A 12,073-nucleotide genomic window follows, 5' to 3' on the forward strand; every position below is an offset into this window, starting at 1 on the left:
CAAGGGCAGTGTCCTACCTGGGAATTGATCCAACAACCTTTAGGTTACAAGCCCATTACACTATAGTATTTGTCTGCAAGGATCAGGAATTGCTCTTGTGAGCGCTGTACTTCACAAGCCCATTCTCTGGACTTGTGGACTCGTGCACTCAAAGGTGCATTCCTGTCAAGTCCATGAGGGTTTAGGGCTGTCCCATTGTCAAAACAGCTTTTTGTGAGTGCACTTGCACAGACCTTTTCTGTCCTCCATCTTCCGTCTTAAGTCCAGAATTTAGTTCAGGCCAATGACGTAGGAAGTACCTGCCATTTTTATTTTGTACATAGGCGAGGGGCAGGATTTGCATATAAAAACTACAAAAATATTTTTCTGAAACTTCAAGCACTTTTTAGGCTACTGTTAATACTTTTATATGTTAGTTCAATGACATGTTGATTAATACATTTATGTTTTTAAAACACTTGATCCATGATTTTTTTCTGTTTTCAGTTTTCCATGATTTTCAACTTTCAACAAGCGCTCTGTAAAAAAATAATCTGAAACTCCCGTCAGCGCACCACTTGGCAATTTAAAGGTCCAGCATGCCTGGGTCAGGTGGTGGATGGGATGGTTCTTCCTCTCTTGTCAAATAAATCTCATTAAAAACACGTTTTCAACGTACAAAAATGCCAAGTTACTCACAAGTCATTCATTCAAACTGGCTAAATCTAGGCCTGCCATTAAAAGTACTGATTACAAAATGACGTCAGGTTACTGTACTCTACAAACAATATAGGCTATCTTGCCTCACAGAAATTAAAGAAGCTGTATTCCAAAGCAATGCTACCCAATGTCTTTCAAAATTGTTTTGAGTCACTTGGCCTGCATGTACAAGCATACAGTAGATGAAGAGGCCAAACGTGTGTGGATAAGTTTGTAAGAGTCAAGATTGATTGAATAGGCGTCAACATGTCCAATTTTTATCTGTATGCATGTATTTAGCTGCCCAGCCTTTCTTTTGCGTAAATGATTGTATGTTACTTGGTATAAATGTCTGTTTGTAAATGTGAATGTTACATGCTGTGGGGGAAATGTCCCCATGGGGATAATGAAGTATTCAACAGTATGTATGTATGTACAATAATTATTTCACATTCAGTATTTATTATAAGTAGCAAATATACAAGTCTGCTAAATTACTGGAAGCTGGGGATATGAAAACGAGAGCTTGTCATTGGCTGTGATGCCCTAGCGGCCCTTTTGTGCAGAAATGTGACGGCAAGATGTTCCCATTTCTCCATTTTACATTAAATATAGGTCAACCGATAGGTCAACTCAGTTCTCTTTTGCAGTGATGGCCTGGGGAATCAGAGAGGGTAGGGAGTGCAAGGGCTTGTGTAGCCAGTCAGATGTAGAGAACCAATCTCATGAGTCTCCTACTAAAAGTGTCATACGGTCTTAAGTAAACATAGTGAGTCAGGACCTTGGCTTAACATCTGAATATTTTGCTTTGGGCTTTGGTACGGTTAGGTGTGCGTTTTGGGAGGATAGGAGGTATGGGGCCATGTCAGGGGTGTCGGACACGGGGTCTGCCAAAAGAGTTAATGTGCCCCCGCCTGGAACCTGGACCACACCCCTGACATTCACTGGTTTCATCATACGATGTCACTTCCTGTGTCGTCCACCATGTTGGGTCACAGAGTGAGCGGTTGTTATATGCTGTCTAACCTGACTGACTTGCACATGTCTAGGGTCTGGTGCTAGCTATGCAAGACATTAGAAACACAGGAATATGTTTGAAAAGGCAACTGACTGAAAGCTTTGAGTCGCCTCTTCCCTGTTACTGAAACAGTTACTGTTCATTGGTTTGGGCTGATGAAGGCCATTGGACTTCGGATGCCTGTGCTTGGAGCTTGAGCTTGATTCGGTATTGATAAGATGGCCAATAAGAAGCAGCCAGGTTGTGATCATGTGATTTGTGTTTTTAATTAATTTAGGCTATCTGTTTATTTGACCGGGACACGTGCAGATAAATAACACTTCTGTGAACGTGCCAGAGTTAGCCAGAGCCAACGAGGCCAGTTTTCACCTGCAGTCCCTGGGCTACTACCTGTTTTCTCGATTGCATCCAAACTGCAAGGCCTCTGCGGTTTGGAGGATGCTTACTACGCATCAGATATGATTAAAGAAAAAAAAAAAGATGAAAGAAAGCCAAAACGTCGTTTGGCAGTAATGAAAGCCGTTACACTTTAAAAAAACATTCATTGGTTATCACTGCTGTGTATCGCCCAGCCACATAACATAAGCAACCCTCTGATTGGTTGAATCGAGGTCAGTGATTGACAGGTCACTGTAGTTCCGTGCCATGACGGGGCTCGCGAAACCTCACTCGCGACCCGATCACCAATCGTAACCAGCCTTACGGTCAGGTGACCTCGTCATCATCATCCTTATCTATCGCTATCTATTTCCCCCTCTTGATATTATGCACCAAAAGAAAAAAAAACCAAGGCACAATAATATAAAATGGTTTATGATAGGGCCATGTGATTTCACGGTCAGTCACTCACAGACCCCCAGACCCTAGGACTCCTCCCATCTTTTTACACTATTTACTCAGTCAGTGGGTGAATCCACTCCACCTTTTTATAAGGGAAATATAGTGTATAAATCTAGTTCAGTTACTTGTCCTTAGTTCACTTATTGTGCGCAAGTTAATCTTGATGCAGGCGAGCATGTAGGGGTGCTGAGTGTGGTGGGGGAGGGGGGGATCAATGCGATAGAATTGGACCCTGCCATAATGAGATTACTCCTGATGTGGGGGTTTTTTTTCAATCTCGATCCTGGGGGACCCCTGTGTATGCTTGTTTTCTTTACTGCCAACCTCTCGATCTATTAAGGTTGTTGAAAGCATAAATTTATGTTCTTCAATATTTTTCCCCCGTAAACTTATTTTGACACGATGCAGACTTGGCGCATTGCCATTTGCTTAGTCTTTCAGCCTGCTGATTTTATTTGCCAATGTATAATACATTTTTTTATTTGCCAGTATATTTGTGTCACTGCTGAGTCACTGTGTCTCACTGTACATGCTTAGTGGACAACTGGACTTCATGTCCCTACTGCGTAGTCTCTGGCTTTTCACCAAGCCCACGTAGAGTCAATGTGTGATGTCACAGTGACATGGTCCAAATTTTTTGGCTGGACCGCAACAGCGGGGCCAGCCCTACGAACGTGAAGGTCTGTGACTGAGTGAGTGACTGAGTGAGTGATGAAGTTACACCATTGGTCGGCCGAGTTATGAAGTTACACCATTGGTCGGCCGGATCACGTGTGTTAGGCCCAGCCATATACTAGGCTTTGACCTGGTCTTGTTCTACAGTCTATGCAACTGACAGGAGAGAATAACAAGAAGGGAGATAGCAAACACTAGCTTAGCGCTCCTGTGGCGACAGTTCCGCCAAACATAAACAAGACGGCCTAAAAATGCATTTCCGGAGATCAAAATAAATACCGCCATCAAAATATCAGTTTAACCTTAAGCTAATTTTTTTTTGTGGACAAACATCTTAACGTGACATAGCCTACCACTTTACTGTTTAAAAACTAACTTTTCCCCCAACATTTCCTCAATGATGAGAGCAGGACTCAGAAGTTACTGAAAACCGACAGTTTTCAGCAAGCGTAATTTAAGTTTATCGGGTTGTGTAACACTAGTCTCCATACTTCTGATGCAATTTGCGCAGTACCTGTACGCTTATACCGCTTGGGCTCATTTACAGCTGCCGAGCGAAGTTGATGACTATTCAGCAAATACACGACTTTTTATTATGAAATTAATTCCATCTTCTTCCGGAGCTTTTGCCGTTTATTCAGGGTGTGACAAAGATTTTCAGTGTCGCCGACCACAGTCGAATGCTTTCACTTTTAACTTTCCATTGAACAAGCAGCGTTAAAAATCAATTTTATGGGTTACGGCTATCGGCTTGTGTTGGCTACACCATACTAGCCTCATACAGTGATCAATAAAGGCTAACAACACACAAGCACTTAGGCCTAAGTTTTACCACCACTGCAGAGAAGGTAAAAACTTAACATATTGACAAATGTATTGTGCGGCTCATGTGGACTGTCTACATACTGTATATTTCCGAGTGCAAGCACAATATTGTTTACTTGAATAATGATTGATTAAGTACTTGACGGAGATACTAGCCATTGTTTACTGTTAATTGTTCAATTCTTGAAGGCTACATGCTAGTTATGAGTTAAGAACATCCTAATCACATATTTGTGATCTTATACCTTAGGGTTAATGAAGGAGTGTTTGCTAAAATACATGAGATTTCTTTTTTTAATTCTTTTTATCGAGAATAATGGTATTGGCTAGCAAAATGTTGGTGTCATTACATCCCTTAGCTAAGACACTTTGTCCTTAAAAGCAGAACACATTTACCATGATTAGCATGAATGTATAAACTGATAAGGACCACCTAAGGGTTATGTAGCAGCATGTGTGTTAATGTATTTTTTATCCTGTTTTGTCCTATTTTAAAACGGGCACCTGCGGTCATGCCATTTCGTCGCTGCTGTGTTACCCACAATGAATAGAGGACGGGCACATCTCTCACTGATCAAGGCTGATAATCTGTCCTCGTCTGGTTAGGAGCCACTTGTGGAGTAACCGTTGCTGACTTAGTCCCAACCAAACTTGTTGTATGAAACCAACTGTGTCCTACCAACGTAGACTCCAAATTACTGTCAGTCCAGATTTTCTTTCGCCATGTTAAAGTCAAGGCTGTGCAAGGAGGGCTGTATATGATTCTGGATGTTATGTCAGGTTCTGCTCTTGGTTGCTGATTCAGCTCAACAGTGTATGGGATCTAACATTTTAGTTACATTTTGTGAGTAAGGCCACATGGCAGCTGAAGACTATTTATGCATCCCGATAAGAATTCCCTTCCTGTGATCTTATTTACGAGTGAGCAGAATACAGAATAATACCAAATTAATCCAGGTTAATTGGAGGAAATAAAAATGTTTTTACACATTTATCCATATATAAGCTATAAACACAGTACATTACAATTTTTTGGCTGGACCGCAACAGCGGGGCCAGCCCTACAAATGCGAATGTCTGTGACTGAGTGATGAAGTTACACTGTTGGTCAGCTGAGTTATGAAGTTACACCATTGGTCGGCCGGATGAAGTGTGTTAGGTCCAGCCATATACTAGGTTTTGACCTGGTCTTGTTTTTTTGTTTTTTTTTACCAGTTTCAGATTTAAAGTGACAGATGTAAATCTGTGGTCATACATTTTGAATAGGGAAACATTCAACAGCATGCTTGTGGCAAATTAACCACGACCCATTTGGGACACTGAGTCAGAACTAAATGCTTCTTGCAGTTTGGGGTAATTTGTAGGCCTGGCTGTCGTCATTGGTTTTGGCCAAATCTGAATGTCTGATGCTGGCTGACAACCTAGCGCACCCCCCCCCCCCCCCCTTCACCCCCCCAAATAAAGAACACTGCACTGAATTACCCGGAAATGTAGTTCAGACAGACCACGTTAGCACGCTCCAGCAAGCTTTCCATCAGGGTAATGGAGTCTCTCATTTTCCACGCTCGCCTGGACATTTCAGATAATTTGTATTACAGTAACATGCCAATGCCAGAGAAATGATTCCTGGGCGGAGTACACACAAAAGAGGTGAACCCCCCTTGGTGTGAAAATCAAGTGTCAAAGAGAAGGGTATTTATTTAAGCTGGTAACCTGTATTAAACTGGGGATAAAGCACCAAGATCTGGTTTTCGTCGGAATTTACACCTCAGATATACTACACCTGTAGGCTTTTCTCATGGCTGTGAACTTCAGTTGGGCCCAGAGCCCAGAAATATCACATTTGTCTCTGGTTCATGCATTGTCTTTTTAAAAAAATTTTTAAAGGATTTATCAACAGCAAAATGCACACAACCTGCTTGACTTGTTATTTTAGGGGCATAAAGGCAGAAATGTGAGTCTCAGAAATCATTTAGCAGTATTACCAGTTCTACTGCCAGTCAAAAACAAGATGTTTTTCAATGTAGGGTTTGTAGTCACTTCACATGTAGTTACACTGTCTACAATGTTTGGGCCAATTAGCCTGCCTCAATTTGTGCTGTCATTCTTCTGCAAGCTTGAACTGAAATGTTTTCAGTAAGCAGTTTGTTAGTCAAGTCTCCGTGTTGTTCTTTTTAGAACACATGCTTGCTTGAGCAGCCATCACACAACAATATAAATAGCCCAACATTTATTGTAGACAGTGTACGAACTGAGATTTAGAACGTTCGTATTGGGGGCTAACTAACAGGCTTAGCTGTTTGGATTTAAGGGCATAGTTGGTTTACCCTGGGCAGTGCCAGCATGGTGTGGAGGCTCATAGTGACCTGCCTTGTTAGAATTTGTACCACTCTCAGTGAAATCAAGTGTCTTCTTTCAAGAGGTTTGCCCTATTCTCTCATGTGGGGATGTCACATGCTGTAGTGTAAGCATTCATAGGTGACTCAGTCAAGTGTTATGCGTGATGCTTCAATTTACTGTGAAGCTAGAACATCCCCAACATTTGTCTGGTAGTGGAATATTATTTTATTGTAATCTAATTGCACATAATGCGGGGTATCAGTATCTCCATGGGCTATACATGGGTGACACATTGGGCGTGCAAAATACGTAGTCAAATTTACTGTGTGCTGATATGTTCTAAATGAACAGAAAATTTCCCTTGGAATTATCATAAATAGTAACATTTATAAAATACCATCCCATCCCCACGGGACAAAAGATTACACACTGTAGAATACAGAAAAACATACAAGAGTGAATGATTACATATTTAGGCAAGTGTACCACAGTGTGTGTTCACCACCTGAAGATAGCATAATGGTAGGCCAATATGATGGAATAGCCAGTTAGCCGTTTACACTAATAATCTAATTCGAGGCTTATCCTATATATTTCTTTATTTTAAATAAATGGTCATTTATGTAGTCAACCATATTTACAGTAGTATACATATGAAATATTGTCGTAGCCTGTGTATTGTTAACAGGTTGGATTTACATTAACTCGAACAATATTTTGGCATTTACTGTTTAGGCCTATATATTAATTGTAGATAAATATCGCAGTTAGGCGTATATAAAATTCGCAAGCCTGCATATTCCACGCTTCACACACGCGAAGTACCGGCAAAAATAGACTAGATGAGGAAAGATGGAGGCTTGGCCCAAAAAAATGGGGCAAAACCAAAACAGATGTCCCCCTCACGAGCGACTCCCACTGCCAGGGGACCTTAAAACCATCCATACCACTTTCCGACCCACACAAACCTGGGTCACTGAATTTGGCCAAACCGTTTCCTGTGTAGGCTGTACCAACATGGCGTCCTCAGTGTGTAGCCTACATAATAGATGTTCGGCGTTTTACAATCGCACGGCCTTAAATCAAGTGTCTCGGTGCCTGAGAGACAAGCAGTGTTGTCCATTAACAACAACAACAACAAACAAACAAAAAAAAACCGACGTTCAGTTTTAAAATATTCGTTCGTTAGGTCGCAGTATTTCGAAATTCACGTTTATATAGCCTACAACACAGCCTGCCAAACGAACCTCTCAATGAGGAAATCCGATTTCAAGATGGACAAACAACCTCCACTTCATTTGTGTCATAAAGGTGAAATACTCATGTCTTACCCAGAGAGCAACCGTATTGAAATCTCTCCTCTCGGTGCTTTCCCAGCACACTGTTCTCCTACAACCTTAACCGATTTTTCCTGCTCTGCAGTCACAGACGACTGCCACGCAGGTGTGATTAATTAATCTGGGAACCACTGGTCCGTGACGATATTGCACCTTCTGTTATTAAAAATAAACTGGAAAAGATGTCACCGAGCTCTTTCCGTGTTGTGAAACCGCAGATTATTTTCTGGAGGGTAGTGCAGTGCTGTTAATGTATGCTAACAAATAACGGTAATTTTCTTTTCGCAAGCAGGCAAATTGAGTTAGACGTTAGGAAACACTTTCATGCGAGGGTTTAACAGAGATTAGAAAATGACGATTTTTGAGCCCTGTAAGATATTCTACACAATGTTATAGTTGTGGAAGATTAAGGAAAACTTGTCGACTATCTTACATAAAACACTGCTTCAGGGAAGAGACACTACACAGCGTGTGTTTATACCGACGAGTGACGCGCATCTTCGGATTGTGTTTTTGTTTCTCATGGTAATAATATGGTTTGAGGAGCATTAAAAAGACACGGGTTTATCATAGGGGAAAGACAGGATAAGGCCTTGCCTTACATCTATACCACATTACGTACACACCCCTGTCAAAAACATGCTGATTCCTCTTTCTGAAATGTCATCCTGTTAGAAAAAAACATTCAGTGTTTTGCTGCAGGCTGCGGATTGGAGAGCTTTTGTTTGCCGTTCCATTTTGAGAAGCAGTAGGCTAAATCTCAGCATTTTAGTAATGCACAAAGCTGTCAGATAATTAAATATATTCATTAACAGAACAAATGTAAAATATGTAATTGAAATGTACAACACTTTCTTTTAACATTTGCTGAGAACGTACTAATTAAAAAAAGCATTTGTTATGTCAAATATTTAACAGATTTTAATGTGTTTATTTTCAGTGAGAGTTAGACAAACGTTTATTTTTCACAAGTTCAAAGGGATTAAACAAAAAGATTTTTTTTAAAAACACCCACACTTGGCAGTTTTAGCAAGGCAGTGGGAGACAGTCTCCTAGGCGGTGGAAACTACAAAACAAAGTCACATTTTGTCTTGCATTATGTAAAGACTGGGACAGTTCCTGCGTTTGCGTGTGGGTGGAACAGTAATTTTCCGAGCTTCCAGTAAAAAGAGAGTGGCACCTTCCTCGTGTGTGCTGCAGGATGTGGCTATCAGTGGATCCTTCTGGTCTGTGCCAAAGGTCGTGACCTGCAGTCACAGCTGACTTAAGACCTCTGTGACCTTTGACCTCATCAGGGAGGATGCAGGATACCCCCGAGGCTTCAGAAATATAGGCTGCAGATATGCAGCCTTTCCTGGTTTGGCAGTCTAGTATTAAATCTCTTCCTTGATTTCCAGTGTTCTGCAAGCTGGAGGTGAAGATGCAGTTATGGAATTACGCAGCTAGTTTGGTTGGGGTGCATACTCAGCGTTCTTTGTGCATGTGTGTGTGTGTGTGTGTGTGGGCGTGTGTGTGTGTGTGTGTGTGTGTGTTGCCCTTGGTTTTGTTTGGAGCATGGTAAAACGCACACTGGAATACCTAGCCTGTCCCAGCTCCCTCATTGGATAGGGTACAGATCAGCTAATGGGTAATATGCTGTTCAAGGTGAGAGATGTCCCTGTGGACCTCTGTGTGCGTTTGAAGCTTAGCCTTTGCATCATGAATGTGTGTGTGCATAAGTGTGTGTGTCTCTGTCTGTGTATATATACATATATATATATATACAACGTGTATTAAATGCTCAATTCTGATTGGCTGGGGGGTGCGTTTTATTTTTCTATATATACTGTATACAAAAAGTAGTATTGGCAAAAATATAATTACTGTTCTAAATGAATGAGCACATCAACAGTCTTTTCATCAGCATCAATTTTTAATCGACAGTGTAAATAGCATAGCATGCTGCCTGCCTAACCTAGCTGAGAGGGATTAGAGAGGCTAAGGCTTTAAAAAAATTTATTTTTTTATTTTTTTATTATTTGACTCTGTACTTGTAATCAAACAATTCACATGTGGTTAAAGTGCCTCAGCTTTATAGAGTCACCATGTAGAAATTACAGCACTTTTTATACACAGTAGCCCTCATTTCAGAGCACCATAATGTTTGGGTCAGATGACTTCACACACAGGTATTTCTGATTTTGATTGACAGGTGCTTCCTGAGTGCAGGTATAAGGGAACTATGAGAGAGTCTTGATTCTAGGCTTTTGATTGCCTTTGGAGTCTGTTATTGGTATTGGTCAACATGAGGACCAGAGTTGTACTCGTGAAAGTCAAGGAGGTCATTATGAGGCTGAGAATGAAGAATGAACAGACAGAGATATATATCAAACCTTTGGCTAATAAAAATCAACTGTTTGGAACATTATTAAGAAGAAAGACAGCGATGGTGAGCTATATTAATCGCAAAGGGCCTGGTCGGCCAAGGAAAACAGCCAAGGTAATAGATTTAATACAAACTGAAGAAATATGACAAAGCTATACAAATAGGAAGAAAACACTTCGTAAGGGTAGATCACAGACTCTTGTATTCGAATCTCTGTTTGCATCTTCATCATCGCTGTATTCCCCTGTTAAAATTCCATGCTCAAATGTGGGAAAACCCAACCTCTTTTGGGCACGCTACTGTACATCCATATTTTAATAACCCCGCCCATCCATCACTGACAAGCCCCGCCCTCTCCTCCTGCCACTGTGCAGTTCTGCTTTGCAGGATGTGGCTTGGTTTTGCAGGCCATGGTTGTTTGAGACCTGATTATATTAAATGGCTCAATTCTTTTAGTTCCGGCAGATTACTCACTAAGTGATTGAGGCCAAAGAGTTGTCTCTGACACGGTACGACAATTGCTGATGCATGTACTGTAAAGGCTTCAGGCTACCCTCATTTCAATATTCCTAATGTAACACACTCCACTCAGTAAATTTAGAGTTAAGGGTCTTTGCTGATACTGGATTTATACTGTATTTTACCTTTATTTAGCCACGTCATTGTTTCTGATTAATATCGGTTCTGAATAATGGTTCTGAAAACACATGATCATATTACATAATGACCTTGGGCCAGAGAAGTAAATACTGAAGGATATTCAACGTGCGATGAGATTTGTTTTGTCGAACGCCACAGAAATACACAGATATAAATAGTAAACGCTAACATGACCCGGAAAGCAGGAGAAAAAAAATTCTGAGATGTGTGACCAGCTTTTCTTTCAGGCTCAGTTTGCTGGACCTCGTTTTGTCTAATTGCGTACTGGAGGTGAGATGTCTCTCGACAGATGTGTTCTTTTACGTCCTCAAGAACGCAAGCTGCGGGTAGAATGTGAGATTCTCACTCCTGCCTCTCGCGCTGTTTTTATGGTGCGATCTTGAAATGTACTGTACCAGGCTTTGGATGTGAGATGCTGGCAGGCATGGATCTTAAAAAAAAAATTAAATGGTGAAACATCATGGAAAAAAATGAATGTCTCTTGACAGACCCTCTCAGATTTAATACTGTTCCTCTCTCAGCAGTAATACCCACAGTATCATTAAAACGGGACTGTACCCCATTCCATTAGACGGTACGGCTGATTCTCTGATTTGTCCCCGCTGTGATGTAACGCGAGGCCTAGTTTTGGGGCTGACGGCACAGGACACAACCCTGCTGAAGCCCGGCGTTTATCGGGCCCTTCAGAATGGGATTGGTTGTTAACTCCTTTGTCCTCCGTTAACGTAGTCATGTTAATGTCCAGTTAATGTCCGCCCCGTCGAGTAACCGGATACCACACTCAAAATGGACGCCGGGGGGGGTGCTGCACAAAGCGGCTCGCCATTTGTTGTTGCTGTCCTTCATTGTCCCGATGTCTGTTTGGGTTGGCCGGCAGCGAAAGCGCTTGCAGACGCTTGTGGGCTGGGAATGCTGACACCACTCACTCGCTCCACAAGGATGTATTAACAGCTTTTGGTCAAGTGGCGGCGTGCCTTCTGGAACAGACGAACCAAAATGGGTTTGTGTCAGTCCCAGCGGTGATCCTGGCCCGGCCGTAAGGACAGTGATTCAAATGATCAGGACAGGTACTGGTCAAGTTCAACTCCCAAAATTCTTTCAGGGGTGCCAAAAAGCCACAGAACATATGTCAGTTGGGTCTGTTGCAAAAAGTGATTTAAATTTGGAATGAAGGTTAAACACAGACACACACACACACACACACACACACACGTGCACACACAGACACACACATTGTTTTGACACCCACCTTTTATTGTTGTCTTATTCAACTGGGTGTGCATTAGTCTCTAAATCCATTTTAACATTTTATGTTTTGTCAATCGCTTGTGAAGC

At 41.6% G+C, this 12,073-nt stretch overlaps 1 protein-coding gene across 2 annotated transcripts in view; it reads left to right on the forward strand.

Moving 5' to 3' along the window:
* The window catches only part of stxbp1a (syntaxin binding protein 1a), a 43,935-nt gene that overhangs the window by 2,255 nt on the left and 29,607 nt on the right, over positions 1 to 12,073 (forward strand). The window lies entirely within an intron of this gene.

This window comes from Anguilla anguilla, chromosome 14, assembly GCF_013347855.1.
Source record: "Anguilla anguilla isolate fAngAng1 chromosome 14, fAngAng1.pri, whole genome shotgun sequence".
Taxonomy (NCBI): Eukaryota; Metazoa; Chordata; class Actinopteri; order Anguilliformes; family Anguillidae; genus Anguilla; species Anguilla anguilla.